Consider the following 22,946-nt stretch of genomic DNA (forward strand, 5'->3'; position numbering starts at 1 on the left):
TACATCACATTCCACCATCCTTGCTAATCCCCTGCATCCTCCCTTTCCCTCCCACCCCTCTTTCTTATCTAGAATTCATCTATTCCTCCCATGCTCCTCCTCCCTACCCAACTATGTGTCAGCTTCCTTATATCATTCTTAACAGGGAAAAGATTTTAATTTTGACAAAGTCCAATTTATTTTTTATTGAGTGTATGTGTGTGTCTTGAACTTTTGCATAATTTGAGGTTAGAAAGATTTTATGGTATGTTTTCTTTTACAACTTTTAAACCTAAAAAATTTACATTTAGGTACATGATCCATTTTGACTTAACTGTCATATGAAGTTTAGGTTGAGTTATTTGTGTTTCTGTTTCTGTATTGTGGTATATAGATGGCCATATGTGATCCATAGTGTTAAAAGAAACACTCTTTTATCCATTACAGCATGAAAATTATGTACTAATGATGTCATAAAATGCCTAAGCAGATCTTAATCTCTTATTTTTTCCACAAAATAGCTTACATTATGTTATATAATGCCTAATTTTAGATTTGTTAGTTTCATAATTATTCATATTTTAAAGAGCAAAGCTTTGATTTAAATAGTATTTATTAAGAATTATATTAAATATCATAAGATAGTGTTTAGAGTATAGGTAACATACCAAGAATAAAAGTTAATGAAGCAGAAATTAAGAATATTCCAAATTGCTCTTTACCTAGGAAATGGAGAAACTAACAGTGTGCAATCTACAATAGAATACTATTTAGCAATTAAATGGGACAAACTATTGACCCATGCAACAATATGGGTAAATCCCAAATATACTTTGTTAAAAGAAAGAAATAAGAATGAAAGGTTATATACTTTATGGCTATATTTAAAATTCACTCTATTAAAGGCAAAAATCTAGTGATAGATTATAAATCAGTTGTTTCCAGGAGTCAATGGTTGGAGAGATAGCGCAAGAAAATTTGGAAGGGATGGGTGTAGACATGAAGGTATACTGCATCTTGATTGTGTTGGTGGTTCAATAACATTTTCTTTGATCAAAACGGAACAGCAGAAAAGTAAACTTAAGTATATGAAAATTAAAATTATATTTTAAAATACTAAAATAAATAGCAATGCACTCTCCCAAATTAAAAAAAAAATAGAATGATTCTAGAATAAGAAACTTATGGACTCTTCTATATCCCAGAGTTAAACACTATCCTAAATGTTCACATCCCAGAATTAAACACTATCTTAAATTTTGAAATTAGTATTCCCATACTTTTCCTTAGTGTTTGTTTTCACAATTATATTTCACTTAATATAGTGTTTGAATTTGTGTTTCTTTGAACTTTATTCATTGTATATCCTTTAACATATCTTGTATATCCTTTAACTTTTTTGTAAAATTAATTCTTTTTTGAATAGATGTAGTTTAATACATATTCCCACTGGAAATATATAACATTCGTAAGTAGTATTTGTTCTAGATAACACTATTTCATATGATTTTGAAACTTCACAGATTTTGAAACTTCACAAATAGCTGTTATGATGGAATCTCACATATTGGCATAGAAATTAAAAAGACGTACACAAAAAAACAGTTAAAAATAATTACTTCTGAGAAATGGGATTATGAAAGAGGCATGGGAAAAATTGTTTTCATTTCATATATTCTATAATTTTACAGTTTAAAATATTTATCAAAGACAATGTGTTAGTTTTGAAATAAACAACAAATATAAAGAGAAAATAAAGTTAAATACAGTAATAATATTCAGTTATATTTAAAAGCCAGCTTATCATACAATTGGCAAGTATTTTTATTTGAAAATTGAGTAATTCAGGGTGTACAAGAAATTATTTTCCCTAGTAATTTAGAAAAGTAGATATACTGATGCATTAATTTACAAATAGATATACATATGTATTATTTTTCACTTGAGCAGTATAGACTAAACAATGAATTGTTTATAATTGGCAGCCTTCCAAATACTGATTCTATGTAAATAGCAGTATGTACTAGTGAAAAATGCTCAAGGACACTAATAGAACTATATGTTTTAGGTCCTTGTGATAACTTAATCTGCTTGGGGAATAAATTGCTGTCTTCAATGATTCTATAATGTCTTGTCAGCCATTGTTACAGGTTTTCACCATGCTGTATTTTGTATTTAGCTTATGAATGTACATGTCTACCTTCCCCAGGAATATTTTTTGGAAAAACACTGGCTTGTAACATCATACATTCTGAGTTTAAAATTTACTTCTATAGCATATCAGCACCTAAATGTGAATAATTAGTCCTTGAGCTAAAAAAAAATTATCTTAAATGTTACTTTCATAATGTAGAGATGTAATACTTACAATACATAAGTAGATGTTTTCATGGAAGATTTTTAGTAAAAGGAACATGTGTATGGCAAGATGAGCAGTTATAAGAAGTATTCCCGACACTTGCCTAATTATTTTAATCACTTTTGAAAAGACATTTTTTTTCCAATCAAACATTCCTTCTATTGACTACAATGAAGCCCAAGTTATTTAGAGAGAAGAAGGAGGAAGCTTTTTTTATAACATTGTGATCTGTTATCACAATATTTTAAGTTTCCATATATTTTTTCTGCTATCTGTGTGTTTAATTCTATAGACTAATCATGATTTTTTTTCTCTGTCTTTACCTTTTTATTTTATACACAAGTTGTAGGAGAACGACATTATTTCAGTTAGAACAAATTATTATTTAGGTAAAAGAATTTAAGGATTCTATGATGAAAAATAATGTTAGAGGTTACAATTATAGTGCATCTTCGTATCATAGAAAATGTTGAAGATAATATCTCTGGGGAGAATGGAAGCTGCATCTTGCTAGTTAAAAAATAGATTCATTTCATTTTCATTTGAAGATCAAGGGTGGACATGATAACATGATAGTGCATATGGAAGTAAGTAGCCAAAAGAGTGGACTTTTCCAGTTACAAAGGAATTTCCTCTCAGTTCACAATGTACGTGTACCCTCCATTAACTACATCATAACAATGTAGATTGTGTTTGTAAAAATTTTTCTTTGTTGCAAGTACAACTTTAAACTCTACTAGTAAAGGACACTGGAGGGACAGTGAAAGAGGATAGAGTTTTTCTTTTTGGTCATGAAGTCCTTCCTCTTCTTTTTGCTCCTATTGAGGAGTTAAGGTGTACAACAAAATATTCTCCTTTTACTAAAAATCTTCCATGAAAACATCTACTTTTGTATTGTAAGTAGTACATCTCTACATTATGAAAGTAAGATTTAAGATAATTATTTTTAGCTCAAGGACTAATGGTTTAAAACAGTATATGAGAGGTGACTACCAAGTGATACTCTGCCCCAGCTGTGATTTCAGACTGTGTAGGCCCTTAGCAAATGTGAATTCCCAACCCCAACCAATCAGTGACCAGCTTATGGTGTCCTGTTCATTCAGTCAGTCCACTTCTATTCTAAAGAGATGTTTTCTACTTCCAGTTTTACCCATGTTTTCCTTACTATCACTTTTATCACCTTTATATCAAGAAGAGTTTCCTATTTGCCCAAGTAAAATAGACAGATATAGACTGGGGTCAACCCACTGAAGTTCTCCAGTGGGATGCAACCAGACCTTCTCCAGTGAAGTCTGTATCATGGTGTTGGATGAGAGGTCGCTTCCAAGTTTGTTCTTTCCTTAGTTGTGCTTCTTTATATCTATATGTGTGTGTGTGTGTGTGTGTGCGTGTGTGTGTGTGTACACACATGTATATATACACATATATGTATCTATATATGTATGTATGTACCTATATATTTCATTTTAATTTGTTCTTTTTAGTTATACATGACAGTAGAATATATTTTGGCAAGTTATACATACATGGAGTATAACTTAGTCTAATTAGGATACAGTTCTTATAATTATACATGATGCAAGTTACCCTGGTGATATATTCAAATGCAAGGCTAAGAAAGTTATGTCCGATTAATTCTACTGTCTTTCTTATTCCCCTCTCTTCCCTTTGTTCCACTTTGTCTAATCCAGTGGAATTATCTATTCTTTTCCTCTCCACTCTCACTTGTTTTATTTTCATCTATTACTATCACTTTTGGCCTTTCGAGTTTTTTTGTGGGGGGACAGGGTTGGCTTATTTCACTTAGCATGACATTCTCCACTTCCATCCATTTACTAGCAAATGCCATAATTTCAATCTTCTTTATGGGTGAGAAATATTAGAGTGTGTAAATGTTCCACATTTTCTTTATCCATTCATCCGTGGAAGAACACCTAGGTTGTTTCCATAGCTCCGCTATTGTGAGTTGAGCTGCTATAAACATTGATGTGGCTGTGTCACTATTGTATGCTGATTTCCAGTCCTATGAGTATAGACTGAGGAGTGGGTTAACTGGGTCAAGTGGTGTTTCCATTCCAAGATTTCTAAGGAATCTCCATACTGCTTTCCATAGTGGTTGCATTAATTTTCAGCTCCATCAACAACGTATGAGAATACCTTTCTCCCCACATCCTTGCCAACATTAATTGTTACTTGTATTCTTGATAATTGCCATTCTGACTGGAGTGAGATGGAATTTCAATGTAGTTTTAATTTGCACTTCTTTAATTGCTTTAGATGTTGAACATTTTTTCATATATTTGTTGACCATTTGTATTTCTTCTTATGTGAAGTACTTGTTCATTTCCTTTGCCAATTTATTGATTGGGTTATTTGCTATTTTGGTGTGAAGTTTTTTGAGTTCTTTGTATACCCTGGAATTTAATCTCTATCTGAGGTAAAAGTGGTTAAAGATTTTCTCCCATTCTGTAGGATTTCTGTTCACATTTTTCTTGATTGTTTTCTTCATTGTGAAGAAGTTTTTTAGTTAGATACCATCCATCCATTGAGTCTTGGTTTTTCTTCTTGTGCTTTAGGAGTCATATCTTTTCTCCAATGTACGTCTATGGTACCTTTGTCTAGGATTCTCTGTATATGTGTTCCATTATCAGAGTTAATAATTTTTTATACTAAGCTTTCCGCACTCAAATTAGGTTTCTATTTTTTGTGTATACCTCTATTGTTGTAGGATAAACTAAATTTAGAAAAAATTGTATGTAATATTCTCATTTCAGAGCTCTCTTACAGCATGTAGTCCCCTGGGAAGATTAAAGATTGTACAACATAGAGAAAGTTAGGAAGATACACGTGATGGAACTTTGGGGAGTTAATGGTATTGAAAGTGCTGGTGGAAAGAAAAAATATAGTTTCAGTGAAACACAATGAGGTGTTTATCTTTGGAATTTTCTGTCATATTCAAATCATTATCAGAACCTGTAAATTCTTTCTCCAATACATATTTTTAACCTTTGACTTTCTATCTCTGTTACTATCACAAACCATCCAGATATCATCTTTCCCTTAAATGCCTACTAATGTTTCTAACTAATCAAACTGCTATTCTTCTTGTACTCCTCAAAATTACTTTACGTAGATTTAGCTTTTTAATAGCATATTTCAAATCTTAATTTATTGAAATTTTACTTTACTTGTATTTTATTTATTTTGTTATGATTTTTGTTCAAGTTTTGGTTTAAATGTCCCTATAAAATCAGTACTTACAGAGTAATAGAATAATATGGAACATATTGAAATAATTCCTGGGCAAGGTAAAATAAAATGTGGATTGTTGTTTGAGGAAAACAAATTGTATGAAATTTTAAGGAAAGTAGAATTAATAAAGGAGTTTCAAATTTTTCAGAAGTGACATGTTTGAAGTAGAATTTTCAAAAATGGGGAACATATCAAAAGGTAAGCAATCCAGGAAAAAAGAATGAAATAAGATAGAAGGAGGTTTATAAGAAATCAGGCTATACTGTATATTAGGAATGACATCTCTAGATTAGGGAACAATAGGCTCACTAAAAATTTGACAAATAACTTATAAAAATTAGAAGATTATAGAGTTAATTATAGCATAATTTTGGTGGCACCAGTCATTTTTTGTGATGTTGTTTCTGAATCCCATTTGTGCGTGGAAAATCCATCAATTTGTAAAGTGATGTACCAAGCCAACTGTAGAAATGCAGAGTGTTAGGTAATTGCTTTTTATTTATGTGTCTTGTCACTTGTGTTCAGGAACTTTCAGAACCACGAGCAAAATAACACCATCTCTACTTTATAGTTTGCCATGTCAGGTATTTTGTTATAGGGATGGAAACTTGCTTATACATGTTCCATTGATAGCCTCCACATTTTCAATATTGGTGACATCAAAGAAATATTACTGTTATTTATGATGAATAAGTTTTGTAGCATCATTCTGACTATTTTTCCTTAAATACATGACTTCTAGATATGATTATCAAATTTTGCCATTGACTGCAAGTTTTTCAATTTCCTTCTAATGAAATCCATTTCTGTAAAATCATTTAGATTTTCAATTCCTGTTGCTTGAAACTTAGAAACTTGATTGGCTAAAAGATTTAAATTTTATACAATTGAAATTAACAACCGTTTAAATTATTTTAATTGAAAATATGCTGACTGTATATGTGAACTGGAAATATTAATCTAGAAACACTTTGTAATCATTATAGAAGCCAAGAAAGGCTGGAGGCAGTGAGATGTGAATTGAAAAAATAAAAGGCAGTATGTACAGGCAGTTCACATAAAAACAATACAAATTACTTATAAGCATATGAATAGGTGCTCAATCTTATTCATCAATAATAAAATGCAAATTAAAACAACAATAAGAGAACAGATTGGCAAATATTAAGTAGTGATAACACAAGGGTTAGGAGAATGTGGGGAAATAGCACCTCCATACATTTTTTATTTAAAAATTCATTACTTCTACTACTTCAGAGATAAATTAGAATTATATTTTTGTGCATGCATGATAGCTTTTTTGAGCAATGCAAATTAAACTGTGCTACAGAAAGAAGAATACATTTGTGGTGGAAGAGAACTACAAATTTCATTATATTGTATTGTTTTATAAATATTATTTCATTAAAAATGGAAAAAAAATTAAGGACAAATGAACAGAAAAACACCTTGAATAGGCAAAAGGTAAAATTTATAGTAAAAATATTATCAATATATAATTCAGAGGGAATATCTTTAAAAAATAAGTAAAAATAAAATATTATTTGGGCATGTAGGGACTAGGTGATTTGGAAAATAAAATCATCAAAACCCAAACAAGGGTAATTAGGATAAGTGTTTTCATAAATTAAATGAATACTTTTGAGAACATGTTGCACTTGAGAGATCTATTAGGATGTTCCACTAGCCATTTCAAAGTTCAGTTGTAGGTTCTAGACTAGACAGCATGGATCATATTTAGAAAGGACCCAACCAGAAGAAGGGATGATTGTAACTGGGTCTGTCAAATGAGAGAGATCAGTGGAGATGAGAAGCGAGCCCTGAAACCTTGGACGACAACCACATTTGGGGCAGTGGAGAAATAGAAAGAGTAAGTAAGTAAGTAAGTACTACTTTGGAGTTAATTTAGAATTATAATTTCTTTAATTGTAGCAGCCATGTGTAAAGAGAAGCAGAATAGCATGTATGTTCCTAGGAAACGAAGAATGACACAGTTTTAAGAGAGTCAACTGTGTGGATAGTTATAGAAAGGTTGTTAAAAGTTTCTAATGAGAGGGACATCTTGCTTTGGTAATTAAATGGTCAGTTTTAAGTTAAGCTACAGTAAATGACAGCTTATATACAGTCCCAATATAAGAGTCCATACAATTATCAAGAAAAACTACTCTTTTGAGAGGTTAGACACAAAAGGCAACAGAGAATGAAAGAACACCAAGTAATGGAATTAGAGAAAAAATAAAATACCCCAAGAGCTATATATGTCTCTTGTGCAGGTGTTTGGCATATTATGATTTGTCTGTTCCAAGAAAGAACAAGAAGCCAACATGAGAAGACAGATTTAATAGGTATGTATCACTATATTTGTGTTGGTTTGTTTAACTAAATCTCTACATTTAAAACCCAAACTCTAGGCTTAATAGGGGTCCTGAGTGACAGCATGTACATGCTTCTTCTGATTGGGGTCAGACTAGAAGCCAAGGAATGGTATGGAGTGGAGCATTCCAGTGGAAGCGCTTAGCAAGCATCAGTCAACCTAAGATCAATCTACTCTCTCCTTGTAATATGTGAAACCTTATTAAAATCAGTTATATCTGTTAGCTTGATCTGAGTTGTGCCATATGGAAATTAGGGTAGGGCCATGTGTTTTTCTTTGAAATATTGGGAAAATTAGAGTTCTGGGTGTCAGATGTTCTCTAAAATTGAACCCAATGGCCCCCTTTGCCTCCAATTAACTTACCAAGCAGTGGTTAATCTCCAAAGTGTTCCCCAAAGAAAGAGTTTTCATAAAAACAATTTTTGGGACTCAAGCTTAGAAACATATTCTCTACATAAACAATCCTCCTTTTAGTGCTCTGGAATACCTGGATTTGATCTTGTTTGTATTCTTGGTTGGTACCTTATAGAATAATGGAGAAATCTTACAAGTGAAAGATATAAAGATTTACTAGATCTAATAATTTTATTAAAAACTAAGCTACTAGAAAAATGAAAGTCATATGGTGAACAGAAGATGGAAACAAATTTTTTTAAGTCAAGGTCTTTATCTTTCATTTTTAGCTCCAATGTGTAGGAGAATATTTTTAAATATTTTAAGACATTAGGAGATGGTTATCTTATGACTAGTTATAGTACATGTGTCTGGTTAGTAAAGAATTTTGCAGTAAGATTCATTGGGAGGGCATTAATAGTTTCCTAATTTAATAAAATATTACCTATAGAGTTGATAGATTTGGTCAGCTTTATCAAACTGGTGGACAGTTCCTTGGAGGAAAAAGTAATCTATCAGATTAGTTACTTGTAGTCCAATTAATCAAAAAATTGGCTGTTTGCCTGAAGTTTTCAATTTTTAATATTTCTTCAAGACATTTCACAGGCATTACCACTTTAAATAGCATTTTATGCTTATTCAACAAAAAAGTATTATTTTATTTTATCCATCCTGATCTGCTTTCTCCTTAAAAAATACAGTAAAAATCAAATCATATAAGAATAAATATCATTTCATTTTTAAAGCATTTTATTTCTAACTAAGAAGATGAGTCTCTGTTAATAGGAAATAGCTATTTAAAATGCCATCTTTATGAATATTCAACCTAATTCAGATCAAGGTTTCTCATTAGGACAAGTGAAATAGAGTGCTGACTACATATAAGAAATGTTGTAGGAAAAAATCTTTCTTGGGATGCCATATGTAAAGAGTGAATGTTAACAAGCAGTTGGGCTACTGGATTTTTTTCTTGTCAAAGTGATATACTTGTTATATCTATTTTATTCCCATGTAGTCCTTAAAATGACTGCAGCAAGAAAGCTTTGAATGCTAATTTACCAGACAGGAATACACATTTATATCTATGGTACTTAAAAAGTACATTTTTTTCCTCCTGCACTGACACATTATAATGATGTCAAGGTCCTGAAAAAAGAGCATGACATTAACAAGATGGAAGGCTAACTTAATGGAAGTTCCATTGATAAAATGCCATCCTCACAAAGCTAGTAATTGTTCTTTGGCTATTATACTCTTACCAAAGAAGCAATATATCAGATGCCTGCTCATCTAGGAATAACTCTAAAAGATTCTGAGACACTGAAAGTTGTATATCACCAAATTGTGGAACATTAAAAGCAACTAACTTATTCATTAATTATTGTATCTTACTGACTACAGTCAAGAATTATGACAGATAATTTAATCGTTAAAAATCTCATACATAGTTATTTGAAAATGTTGTTTTCTTTTAAAATGAAATATATTCCTACCGAAAAAGTCAAGGAGTCAACCTTCTATTCATAAATTAATAACCATATAGCATCAGATTGTAAAGTTTCTGGGATGATAATTATGTTTGTGTTCTATTATAAGTTTCTGGATTCTCAAGTGAAATTGAATGTAATTATGGCAATACAAAATTGTAGGAGCACATCATAATAGTAGATAAATTAGCTTCCCTGGAATATGGTTCACGAAAACTTGAAATTAAAACTTTAAAATTAAAACTTGATTTTCGTACTTTTATTTTCATTATCTGCGTTACCATTCCTCAGGCTCTTATAAATCATCTTTATGCCACTCTCTTGTCCTTGGTCATTTAGCTCTAGAGTTGGCTTTTGTACATCACCTGTCCCTCCCCAAAATTATTGTGATTATTACATTTAGTAACAAAAATCGCTTACATTGACTACACGCTGTGGAGTCACACATGCTCAACATGGTAAAATTTTTCTGTGTACCTTGTGTCTCCTTTTCATCACACATATCCTCCCTAAATGTAGAATTCACTGCTGAGTATTAAGTTGTACATTGTCCCATTTCTGAGACTTTGCAGTCATTTACCATAACAACTGCCCTTCCCACAAGGGGAAATAAGGACTCATAAATGATCAAATTTACTGAAATCATCAAACCATGTATCTCTTCTTTATCTATTTCACTCACATTGTAATATTCATTCATTCCAGAACTACTACTCAAACTCTTACTGGATGACAGACACAGATACAATTTATCTTAAGTTGTTTCTCTGATACTCATACTTAAAGGGGTTGAGGAAATTGAAGAAACAGAATAGAAAGGAAAAGGAACAAGCAAGGAGTTGATGTTTTAGGGAAGTCCCAATCTCAGCCTGTCCTTACTCAGGGAGATTCTAGAATGGTCACCTTTGAAGCAAGGTGCCTTGTATTCCCTCTCTCCCTTGCCCAATATTATAAAAAGGAGCAGCCAATCACTACCTTATGCTTTAACTCCATCCTTTGAACAGGGGATGGCTATAAGACCCCTACAGCATCTTCTTAAGGCCACAGCAGTGCACATAGATGCTGGGGACCATGCCAACACCTCTGCTAAAGGAGGATCCAGGTTATCAGAATGGACCACACGTGGTGTCAGCTATATCTTTACAACAACAAATGGTACTTGTTCTAAAAAGATTTTATAGCGGATTTGCTTGAGAGGCAAGGAAAAAAAATCAAAAAGTTCATTTTGTATATTTATGACTTCCACAGATAATAAGAACTAATGTAAATTGATTATACAAAAAAACAAGCTTATACTCAGTTGGTTACAATGGATGATATCAGGCCTTGTAGCAAGACCATTTCATAGTTGCTAGCACTTGTCCTTAACATCACCCAAATATATTTTCCTTTTTTAAAATTTCTCCATAAATGTATATGGATAAGAGCCATTTTGGAATCGTATATGCAAAACCCATATGGCTAAAGGCTGCTAAATGCCTGGAAGATTATCCTGAGAAGTTCTGCAGTTAGTTTTATATTCACTGCACTCAGTGTTATTTTTGTAATTATAAAATTAAGGAAGAGTAAATGGAAACAGATAAAAGGTATTATGACTACCCCTTAATTAGTATTCTTTAAATGAATTTGAATCTTTGCAATTAGATCCCAAGTTATCTCAGTTATTTCATGAGAAATAAATGACAAAAGAAAAAAAATGTTCCCTGAAAAAACATTCTCAGTGCTTTTTTTTTTTTTTTTTCCTTTCAAAAGCTGTTCAAATAGAAGCTTTATCCAACTGGCTAAGCACCCATCTGCTGGGCAGATACTAATTCTGATTATGTGCAACCACAGCAGATATCCATAGTAAGACATTAAGTTATTTATTAGTCTATATGTGTTGGCTTCTGTCCTGATTACATTAAAAATACTGCAGAGTAAAAGACACTTTAATAAAAGCTCAGTGACTTTTGTACTCATGCCAAACAATTCTCCTAAGACTATAAAGTCTTTAAAGAAACATTCTTCAGGAATTCAGTGTGGAAAAGTTTACTTTTGTCTTTTATAGAAGAGACTAAGATTGATATTAGCATATGGAAAACTATACCTTCATTTTTAGAATAATAAAGCTTAATGAATTAAATTCTAATCTGAAATATTTTAATACATACAAATATATCTACTATATGAAATTTTTACAGTTTTAAGATAAAGTATTTCTGTAAATTCATATTCACTCACTATGAATGTACCTGTTTATAGCTATCAGAAAGCAAAAGTTTTCTTACAAAGACAAGTGGCGAGACAGGTTGAGTATTCATTATATAGTAGCTATGTGAAAAAAGATGGATTGAATTGATCCCCCTGGCAATTCTCATCATCAATAACAGTGAATGATGATGTCTGGGGAAACAACCTACAGCCAACCTGTGATGCTTATTTCATTTTAGAGACAATAAACTCAATTTTTGAAGTCGTGACTTATTAATGGTGCCATATCATCCATTAACTAAAATTTAAACAATTTTTTCAGATAAAATATAGGCCTCTACCTCACTCAGTTTACCTAAGTGTGTAAAAGTGGAGTGTGTAATAAGAGCAATTAATTAGGTATATGGCCTAAACAATGGTAATAGCTTACTGTAGACTTGTTTTCCTCTTTCTCTCATTTACATGAAAACAGACTTACAAGCAACATCTCCAAATGGTACTGGTGGTTATATGCAAATTACTAAGTAGTTAATAACTGGACTTACTTCATATTAACATCTTACCAAAAGCAAGCAATATAGACCCAGAGGTAAAAGTGCTTCAAGCATCTCTGAGCTTAGCAGAAAGCAAACTAACTTGCTTAAAGTCACAAATATTTAATTCATTTATACAGCACTTCTGTCTAAATACAGTTTAAAATTAAAATAAAAACAAAAAACCCTGCAGTAGGCAAGTAAGTTTCAACCATTGTATACAGCAAGACATTCTAGCCTTTAGGAACTTTAAGGAAATGTCAGTAACATTTCCTTATGTTTATTGATTTGTTCCCTTTTAAATCATTGTTCTGTGCTAATCATTCCATGTAATTTTCATTGTTTCTGTAATTATGCATAACTTATTCCTAAAATTTTGACATCTTCACTGAATAGAACATCAGTCTGAAGTAGTATAAAAGGAAAAAAAATTGATAATAAAGATTCTAAGGTAAATGTGTAGGTTATCAAAAAATTTTAGTATATAATCAGTCATAATAAATTCTAATTGATATTGGGGAGTGGAACAATTAAAAATTATAGTTACCTAACCACTTTTGAATTTTAAAAGTGATAAGTTCAAGCTGGGTGCACTGGTGTGCACCCATAGTTCCAGCCACTCAGGAGACTGAAGTGGGAGGGCCACTTGAGCCTCCTTAGTGGGAGGGCCACTTTGAAGCCAGTTTATGCAACATAGTGAGATCCTGTCTCAAAAAAATATAAATAAAAGGCAATGGGTTAACACAGGTCTTATTTGACATAATCTCTACATCACCAAATAATAATACAGGAAACAAAATCTTCCAGATGGTGTTTCTAGGCCTCTCAGTGTTCTTAACATATCTGGAATATAAACCAGTGATAATGATCATTATGGATAAGTGATGTTTTACAGAATTTTGTCAGTGCTTGACACTGTCTAAGAGCTCTATATGGATTTCCTAATTTTATTCATAGGGAATTCATATTGAGAGGAAAAATATACAACTGGACATTGATCACACTCCACCTAGGCAAGGGAAATGTGACCCCAAAATTCTACAGCAATCAATCCTGCAGCAGTTGACTCAGAACAATCAGAACTTGATCAAGAAATGCTAGCTTCACTGTATTTTGCTCCACTTCCAACTGACTTTCAATTGACCAATCAGACAGTCGATAATCTCCCCAAACCAATCAAATAAGATAACTTGCTTCTAATTAGCCCAACGCCAGCTTCCCCCTTTCTCGCTATAAAATGCTCTATTCTCATCTGCCATTGAATCTTTACCAAAGACAAGTGTTATTGACTGACTTGCTCTAGTAAACTCTGGAGGGATAGCCTGTTTCCTCTCCTTTGGGTGCTTACCTTTTACTATAGGGTAACAATTTACTCTTAAAGCAAATTCACCCTGTGGTTTCATTTATGACTTCTAGGTATATTTTTCAGTGATGGAGAGGGGACAGTGTTTCAGAAGTCCTTGACTGGTTTTGGCAATACCCTCTGCCCTGCCCTATTTAGGGCATGGGTAGGAATCAAGGGATGTCACAATGCTAAAGCTCTCTGTCACTCTGCTTTGCTGTCTGCTGCTCCTGCTGCCTTTTTGCTGACTGGCTCCCAGCTTACTCCTTGCACAGCAGATAGCTGCCATCCTCTTTTTTCTTTGGCCAGCAGGGAACACTCATAATGCTTCCTGTGCAGGGTTGACAAATAAAATGCAGAGCTTTGATTTAATCTTAATTTCATATGAACAATTCACTGTTATGATTAATGTAAAATCTGGAATAAACTTATAGTAAAAAGTATGACTACCTGAAATTTAAATGTAACAGGTTGATCATTAACTCTCACATACACATATAAAGAGTGTATGTATACACATATATGCATGAACCTATGTGTATTAGTATATGTAATAAAAATTTATACACACTAAAATATTTATTTATGTATACACTAATATTTATTCATCCTTTAAAAAAATGTAGTTGTATATGGACATAATAGATTTATTTTATTTATTTATTTTTCTATGGTACTGAGGAGATCGAACCCGGTGCCTCACACATGCTAGGCAAACATTCTACCAATGAGCCACAATCCCAGCCCCACATTCTTATAATTATATCCTATGCAATATTTGAAACATATTAAAAGGAATATTCATTATTTATCTGAAATATAAATTTAGTCCTGAATTTTGTTTTTGTTTCTGTTTTCCCTAAATCCATTACTCGATTCCTGTGTGTGGTTCTGTTGAGGATAGTGACTATAGCACAGATTCTTACCAAACACCTCCCTTTTCCTACTGTGTGCAATCATCCCAGGGGCTTACAGATTGAGGGTGGGAGGGGTAGGTGTGAGGAGGGTCTTACAGTGAGACTGGAGTGCAGTCCTCCTGCATGCTCTGGCACATCCTGTCAGAAATGCTTATGTCACTCACAGTGGGAGGTCTATTGCTCTTCCCATTTCTCTTGTCTTTCATCATGGCTGCCTAGTTTTTCAGAAATGTCTGTCTATTCCTGATGCCTAACTGTGGATCACTTTCAAATTCTTTTCCCTTGAGCACATAGACTAGACTATATTTCTGTGTTCTTACTTTAAGTATGCGTGATTATTCTATGACACTTGAAAAAAGGAAAATCTCTAGGAAAAAACATTGCTTAAATCTACCAAATGGTCTTAATTTTAATTCTAATCTAGCTGTAAATACAAGATATATCAAACAGTAGGAAAGAAGAAGGCAGTGATTGGTGTAGGCAATCGAGGATTTCTTTGTTGCCAGGACAATAGATAGAGCAGAAGTAGAAAGTTTAATGCAAAAGAGAAAATACTGGAGCATAAGGTGAGTGGGGGAGGGGGTGGAAACTGTGTGTATTTCTGTTTGTAAATTAGGTAATGAGATACAGAATTATCAATGCTAGAAAATAAATAAAAGAGAAAAGAGTGGGCATGAAACTTTTTTGCTGGTTTTCATAAGAAAAAATAGGCAGAACACACTAAGCAGGACAATTTTGATTTAGGATTGAGTAATTTGAATAATTTGACTAGCTTTTGTGGTATAGGGCCTGCTCTCAAGGCAAGAGAATAGTGTTTGAGGACTGAAGCAAGCTTTCCTGCTATATAGGCTCTGGATTTGTTTTGCATGTGTAAGTTGCACTTGCAAGGCAGACGTTTATTATCTCTAGAAATTAGCTAGCTCTGGGTTGGGCAATCTCTCCAGAGTCAGCAAGGCTCCAGATGTCAAAATGCCAAAAATATATGGTTAACATAGGGATACACATAACATATATAATCACAGAACTGATGAGATTAAAGAACTACAAACTCTCATTGACAGTGTAAAATAATAGCAGTAAGGTCAAGAACAAAACTACTTCAAAATAAAAGAAGTTTAAAACTACATAAGGTAGGAAGCTTCTGAGTACTTATCATATGAAGGTGAATATGAAGAATAAATGATAGTTTGTCAAGTAAAGAAGTTTAGTGAGAATAACATAGGGAGTAAGAGGAATAGAGGTTTCATATTATATGGCAGAATCATAATGATTTCTGTGGGACTGTAGTAAAAATTGAGGAGTAAGGTGACAGTGACGATGAGGACAGGAATGAGTCAAATCTTGAAAGATGTTAAGGAATTTGGAATCTATTCTATGAATAATAGAGATATATTGAAAAATTTTATAAAAGGTTAGACATGTTCAAGTATATATTTTCAAATGATCACTCTGGCCATTATATGGAGGATGGATTTTAGGGTGCTCACTGAAAACTAGAAGATTGGCAGAGAAGGTGAGATGCATTAATTCAGTGAGCAAATATTGATTGAGTAACTACCATATGACAGAAACTATTTTTATTACACAGGTATATAGGCATACAGATAAATACACATCTCTTCTAAGACTTGCATTACAGGGGCAGCAATATAGAACATAAATACATTGTCAGATTATTTCTGTGCTACAGGAGGAGGGATAAGAAATATTGGTCAATGGGGTGAAAAGTTAGTTTATAATTTAGGAGAAATAAATTCTCGTGTTCTATTGCAACATAGATTGGTTATGGTTAACAATGTACTAACTATTTAAAAATAACTAAAATAAAGGGTTTTGAATATTTGCTCCTCAAAGAAATAACAGATGTGATGGAAATGCTATTAAATGCCCTGATTTGTTATTGCATATTGGATACATGTATCACCAATATCATACAGAGGAAATATTCAGTCTGAAAAGTTTGATATTTAGAACATTTTTAAAAGGTGTTTCTGGCCTTTCCTTTACACTCTCAGGTTAGCTAAAGTTGAGTATACTAATTGGATAACAGGGGGCACCCCCACCTCCCTTCTGGGCCAATTTACTTTCAACTTCTCTTTGCTTCTTTTTTTTCTTTTTTCTTGTGTCTGCCTCCATGTGTTAGTAATCATCAAATGTCAGAGAAGTTAAGCAGTGTCAGGATTTTGCACAAATGTAGCAAAGGGCAGACATAAACTCTGACTCTGGGGCCACAGGGATCAGAAATATATTTAAGACAGAGACCTATACTGGAATTATGGAACAACAAACACTCCAGTGATTGTAAGTCTGATAACATAGGTCTGGAAAAACAATGAAACAGAAAACAGGTAAATAAAAACAGCAGTGAGGCCAAAGAGGTCATGAATGAATTGCTTCCTTTTATATTCATCATCCAATGCAAAGGCAACACTCAGACAAAAGTCCTTAGAACTCTTATTTCCATCTATTGTAAATATATATAAAAGTAGGACAAAGTGATAATATTGCTAAAATGCCAGCAATTGGCTCACGGCTATTAGTAGAAATTTAAAATTCATTGCAACAGCAAAGCACAAAAGATTACCCACTGACATTCATTAAACTGTACCTTGAACTTTGACACTATGTTTACCATGGGGATATTATTCTTGGTATTTTAGATGCCCTCACATTGCTTTTCTCCATGGGAGAAATTTTGCCCACATTTTCTCAATAAAAAAAGAGTATTTATATAAAACACTAAGGTTTTATATTGCATATGCTTTTTACTTTTGCTTTGACATTTAGGAAACTTAGAGCTAAATTTTGCAATCATTTCATAGTAAGTGAGAAGTATAATATATTAATTTTAATTTTCATCTTCCCTTTATTACCCTACTGTATAATTCTTCAGATATTTATTTTAGATTTCTAATTATATAAGTCTTTCAACTTCAATGTCTTCCAACTATTTCTTGGAAAAGTCAAAAACAAATTTATAAATCATTGTTTAAAAGTTTTTACAAGTACATTTTATAGTTCTACCAGGAGATATAATCAAGCATTCTTCTAATCCCTTTAGCACATAATAATTGAGTACATTTTTTCCTTCAAAGGCATTGAATATTCACTGGTCTCAATAAGCAAGAATAACACTTCATTCCCAAATAGAAGTCCAATTTATATATTTTCTTGTTTTAAACAGTTAAATAGTACAGTAATACCTCTAACTCCAGGGCTTACTGTTTTCTCCAAATACTCCTCTTTCTGCCCCACTCCAACTGTGCCCTCAACCATAAATCTCATTCTCCAAGTGCATTTGTTTCCAGATCAGATCAAGTGTTCTGGAAGCCAAGACTTAGCTGGGCTTATTTATCATAATTCATCCCACAGTATCTCTAAAAGCAAATATAAGAATCTCCTGTATGCTCCCTTATGTAAAGTCATTGTCATCCTCATTCATCAAGTGCATTTCTGTTTTAACAGACTAGATTAAAACAACAATGTTAAAGGTACACATGAACCATGAAAAGAAAAAAATTTAAGATACTATAGTAAGTTGAGGATCATTCAGATGATTCTCTAAGAATGTCATACATATTTCAGAAAAGTTTAAGGAATTGAACTTAAATCATTTTCTGCTTCATGAGCATTCTTAATAAAAAATGGAAAGAAAAAGAAAGAATGAGTGGGAGAACCATTTACTTAAGCAAGCTTAGATCAAATACTGCACTGCTGGTCATGCTATTTCTGGAGGTTTGATGTGGGTAATAGATTCAGGAGTGACTTCTGGAAACCAAAGCATTACTCAAATGATTTAATCAAATCTTTCCAATTTCTCTTTTCTTCTAAGAGAAGTTTTCAGTAAATTGGGGGTTGGTAGTATGAGAGGAAGATTGAAGATAATGAACAAGTTGGAGAAGGCTGAGAGTTATATAAAAAGAGAAATCTGTAGTGATCCAATACAATTTTTTTAAAAATCTTCAACCAGGTAGACATAATGATTATATTAATAATGGCATTCATACCTTGGCCTCATGTAATTATTTTTAAAGATAGGTCTTTGCTTTAATGGCATTAGTCATTTCCTTTCCTCTGAAGTTTCGGGAATTGGCTACAAATTCAGTATTTTTTTAAGTATAGTAAAATTGTACTTTTAATATAGGATTTTATAATGTCTATTAAAAATATAGGATTAACTATAGAGAAGTGCTCTTAGTAAAATGAAAAGATAGAGTCCCATTAACAGATTTCTATTGTTTTAAACCTTTTCATGAAGATTTTACATGTTGATGAGGCAGTAATTATTGAAGCCGAGCATACAAGGTGAAGTGCATGTGTAGTGGGGACCAGTTAGAAAGATATGCAGGTGCATATACTTAGTGGTTGAACTGTTGCACGCTAGGCAGGTTACAGTGCCACAGGAAACCAAACATACATGTTTTCAAAGAACAGCTGCCCCTCATATGGAGACTGAACTGGAAATCTTCTGTCTCCCCAGCTTCTTTGTCCTTTTCAATATAACATTCACTCTATTCGTCACTATCCTAAACAGGTTTTACATAAAGTCATAAACATAGAGTTTCTATTTTATATAGAACTTTTATATAAATAAGATGCCCACTGGCTTCAATATTTTTTTATCTTCAATTCAACAGTTGAATGCTTAAGGAATAGAATAACATAAAAGGTAAAATGGCTTTAAGATAAACTATGAACTTTCTAAATGTATTTGAATTGAGATGCCCCTGAGAATATAATTGACTTCTCTGTTTTGCTACCTCTTTAAAGGGAGTAGTGTGTAGAGTTTGAAAGGATGGTTGCTGAGCAGTATGATTTGGACTTGAATCCCAGCTCCAACACTTTCCAGTTTAGGGAACTAAAGTAAAACATGCCTCAGTATCCTCCTCTGCAAATGAGGATAAAATGCAATATATTATTAATAGATATAATACTTGTTTTTAGTAGCTATTTAGTAAATAGCTAGTTAATAGTAATCATTAGTTAATAAGTAATCATTAGTAGCTATTTAGTAAATAATGAAAAAGATTTCTGGTTAATAACCTGTACTATTAAGTGATTGCTATTATTATTGTTTTCTACCAAGAATCATATGTAATTTGAATAAAATAATTATATGGTCATAATTATGATACTGAACTATGACACCAACATTTAATTATAAAAGCCACACTGGTATTCTGAATTAAAGGAAATACTACTGAAATATAGTTGGGAGAGAAATTTCATTTCTTTTTTGAGAAATCTCAATAATGTATTAACTACACTGGTCTTTCTACAGCTAAATAATTAGTACTACAATAAACAGAAAATCAAAAGATAGTATGATTAAACAAATGTATAGATATTACTTTAATAAACACTACTCATTATTTTAAGTATGAGGATTTAAGGTTTAAATTTCTTGAGCTCATATCGTCTATTTAGTATTATTTTATTTTTTTTACAAATAACAAGGTTGAATGCCCTGACTAGGAAATTAGTTCATGTAAATATGACTTATTTAATTTTGTGTGGTTTTAATTATATGGCACTCTATTTTATATTTTAGGCTATTGTTCTATATGTAGTTTATAATATTATTCATTCAGTGTTTTATTTTTAATATATTAAGAAGTCTCATACATGACTGTAGAAGTAATCCATTAAATTAAATATAAAATATTACAGATGTGGTTATTTGAAACTAGCAATTGTTTGTTCAGAAAGTATTTCAAATCTCCAATAATGTGTAATAAATGAACTAATCTTAGTGATATAATACAAAAATTGATTTTGTGTTCAGAATTCCTAAAAATCTCAATGCATTGGCATCTCTGAGCTGCCATGTTTGGAACCATCACTGGAAAGAATGAAGGAGCTGGAAGAGTCTCGGGTAACTGAGGACAAGTAGAGGCTTCTTCCCTCACCTCGGATGCCTGTGCTGACAAAACAGGGAGGTCAGCTCAGCTGAGACTTCTGACTGTAATATACCAAAAAGCTGTTGATGAAATATGTCCCCCCCAAATCCACATGCTGGAAATTTAATCCCCCGTGCAGTATTCTTGAGCAGTGGGATGTTAAGGGAAGTGTTTAGGTGATGACAGGGGCCCTCATGGACAGATTAATGTCTTTATAAAATGGATTATTAGAGAGAATTTTGTCCCCTTTTCCCCCCTCACATCCTTCTGTCATGTGAGACTACTCCCTTCCTCCCCTCTGCAGGATGCAATACAGTGCTTGGTCTTCAAAGCACAGACAAGGCTCTCTTCAGATAACAAGCCTACAGTTGCCTTATTCTTGTGTTCCTAGTCCCCAAAACTGTGAGAAATAAATTTCCATTCTGATCCCATATTATTCTGTTATATTCTGATCCCAATTATTCTGATCCCAATTATTCTGTTATAGCAGAACAAGCTATGACACTACCCTTCCATGTGACCTGGGTTACTCAAAACATGGTTAGGTAGGTTCCAAGATGGAACATTCAAAGAGGGAATGTTCTTAAAGTGAGGGTTTCAAGAGACTGAAGCACAAGGAAGTTGTAAGAGGTCAATGTGCAGTGTAATTTCTACCACATGCTCTAAATAATAAGTGAATTAGAAAGGTCTGACAAGATACAAGGGAAAGACAATCTGGGTCCACTACTTGATGTGGGAGTGAAATGTCACATGGCAGAAGAACCTGTGAAAGGTTAATATCAGTGGAGCCATTTTAAACAACTAAAGCAGCCACAGAAAACACAGGATTACTAGAGCAGTTTTAGGTTAAATCATGTACACAGAATTTTAAGATAGGCACAGAAAAACAAAGTTAAAAAATACAAAATAATTCACTCAGGATCTATAATTACAAAACGTACTTTTAAAAGATTGCTAGGAAGTAATTCTGAAAATTGTGCAACTTAAGGTTCATTCATGATACTTAATGCTTATGTTATTGCTAAAACAGAAGCAAATTTTAAAATATTTTAAATATAGTAAATATTGCCAGTACTATGAATTAAGCCATATTATGTGTAATATATGATATGCAATAAATATTAACATATGTGAATTAAAATCAATTACAATGAATTCTGTGTAAATAAAAAAAGATTATGTCAGTGTTTGTGATAATTCACACTGTGTTGGCAGAGTTTGATCTATAAGCAGAAAATATAATACGGAACAGAACAATAAATACTTGAATTAAAAGTACATTTCTTGGGCTGGAGATGTGGCTCAAGTGGTAGCACGTTCGCCTGGCATGTGTGCAGCCCATGTGTGCGGCCCAGGTTCGATCCTCAGCACCACATACAAGCAAAGATGTTGCCGAAAACTAAAAAATAAATATTAAAAATTCTCTCTCTCTTTCTCTTTAAAAAGAAATATAAAAAAAATATTTTAAAATATTAAAAAATATAAAAGTACATTTCAAATACTTTGAGAATATGGAAAACTAGGTAACCAGAAAACAACACCAAATTCATATGTTAAAAGCCATAATCAGATGTAGTTTTGTAGCTCACATTTATTTTTTTTAATTTGTTAGTTATTTAAACATATACACTGAAATAAAATATATACTTCTATATATCAAGTAAATGGATGATATCCAGTAAAAATAGTTTTTCTATTTCCTGTTTAGAATAACCAATATTGAATATGAGTTTTGAATCATTTGAAATTCTTATAATGCAAGCAAGCTATTAAAAAACGGTTTGTCAGCATCCACTTCCACTTTCCAATTGTTGAAGGTATGAATGCTGTCTATCGTTTTTATATCAAAGAAATGAAGTATTTTTCTTTGCTTATCAGAGAATAAAATCAAACCCTGCATGTGCATTGGTCCCAACTCTTCCACACATTTCTTCACAGGTAAAAGGGAAAAATGCTCTCATTTCAATTTTCTACAACTAATATTCAAATTAAAAGTCCTGAAAGGAGAGAAAGAACTCTATAATATAAACAGATTTTTAGTTTTTAAGCTCATTTTTCATGATTCAGAAGTATACATATTTCTGATGTGATAATTCCCAGACAGCCATATTCTGGTTACCAACCTATAAGAAATAATATCTATAATTCAAATCAAATATTATTATTTCCAGTATTGATCAATTTTGTAAAATAATGTAATTTCTCAATGGTTATTTTCCT

Source organism: Ictidomys tridecemlineatus, chromosome 9, assembly GCF_052094955.1.
Source record: "Ictidomys tridecemlineatus isolate mIctTri1 chromosome 9, mIctTri1.hap1, whole genome shotgun sequence".
NCBI classification, from domain to species: domain Eukaryota; kingdom Metazoa; phylum Chordata; class Mammalia; order Rodentia; family Sciuridae; genus Ictidomys; species Ictidomys tridecemlineatus.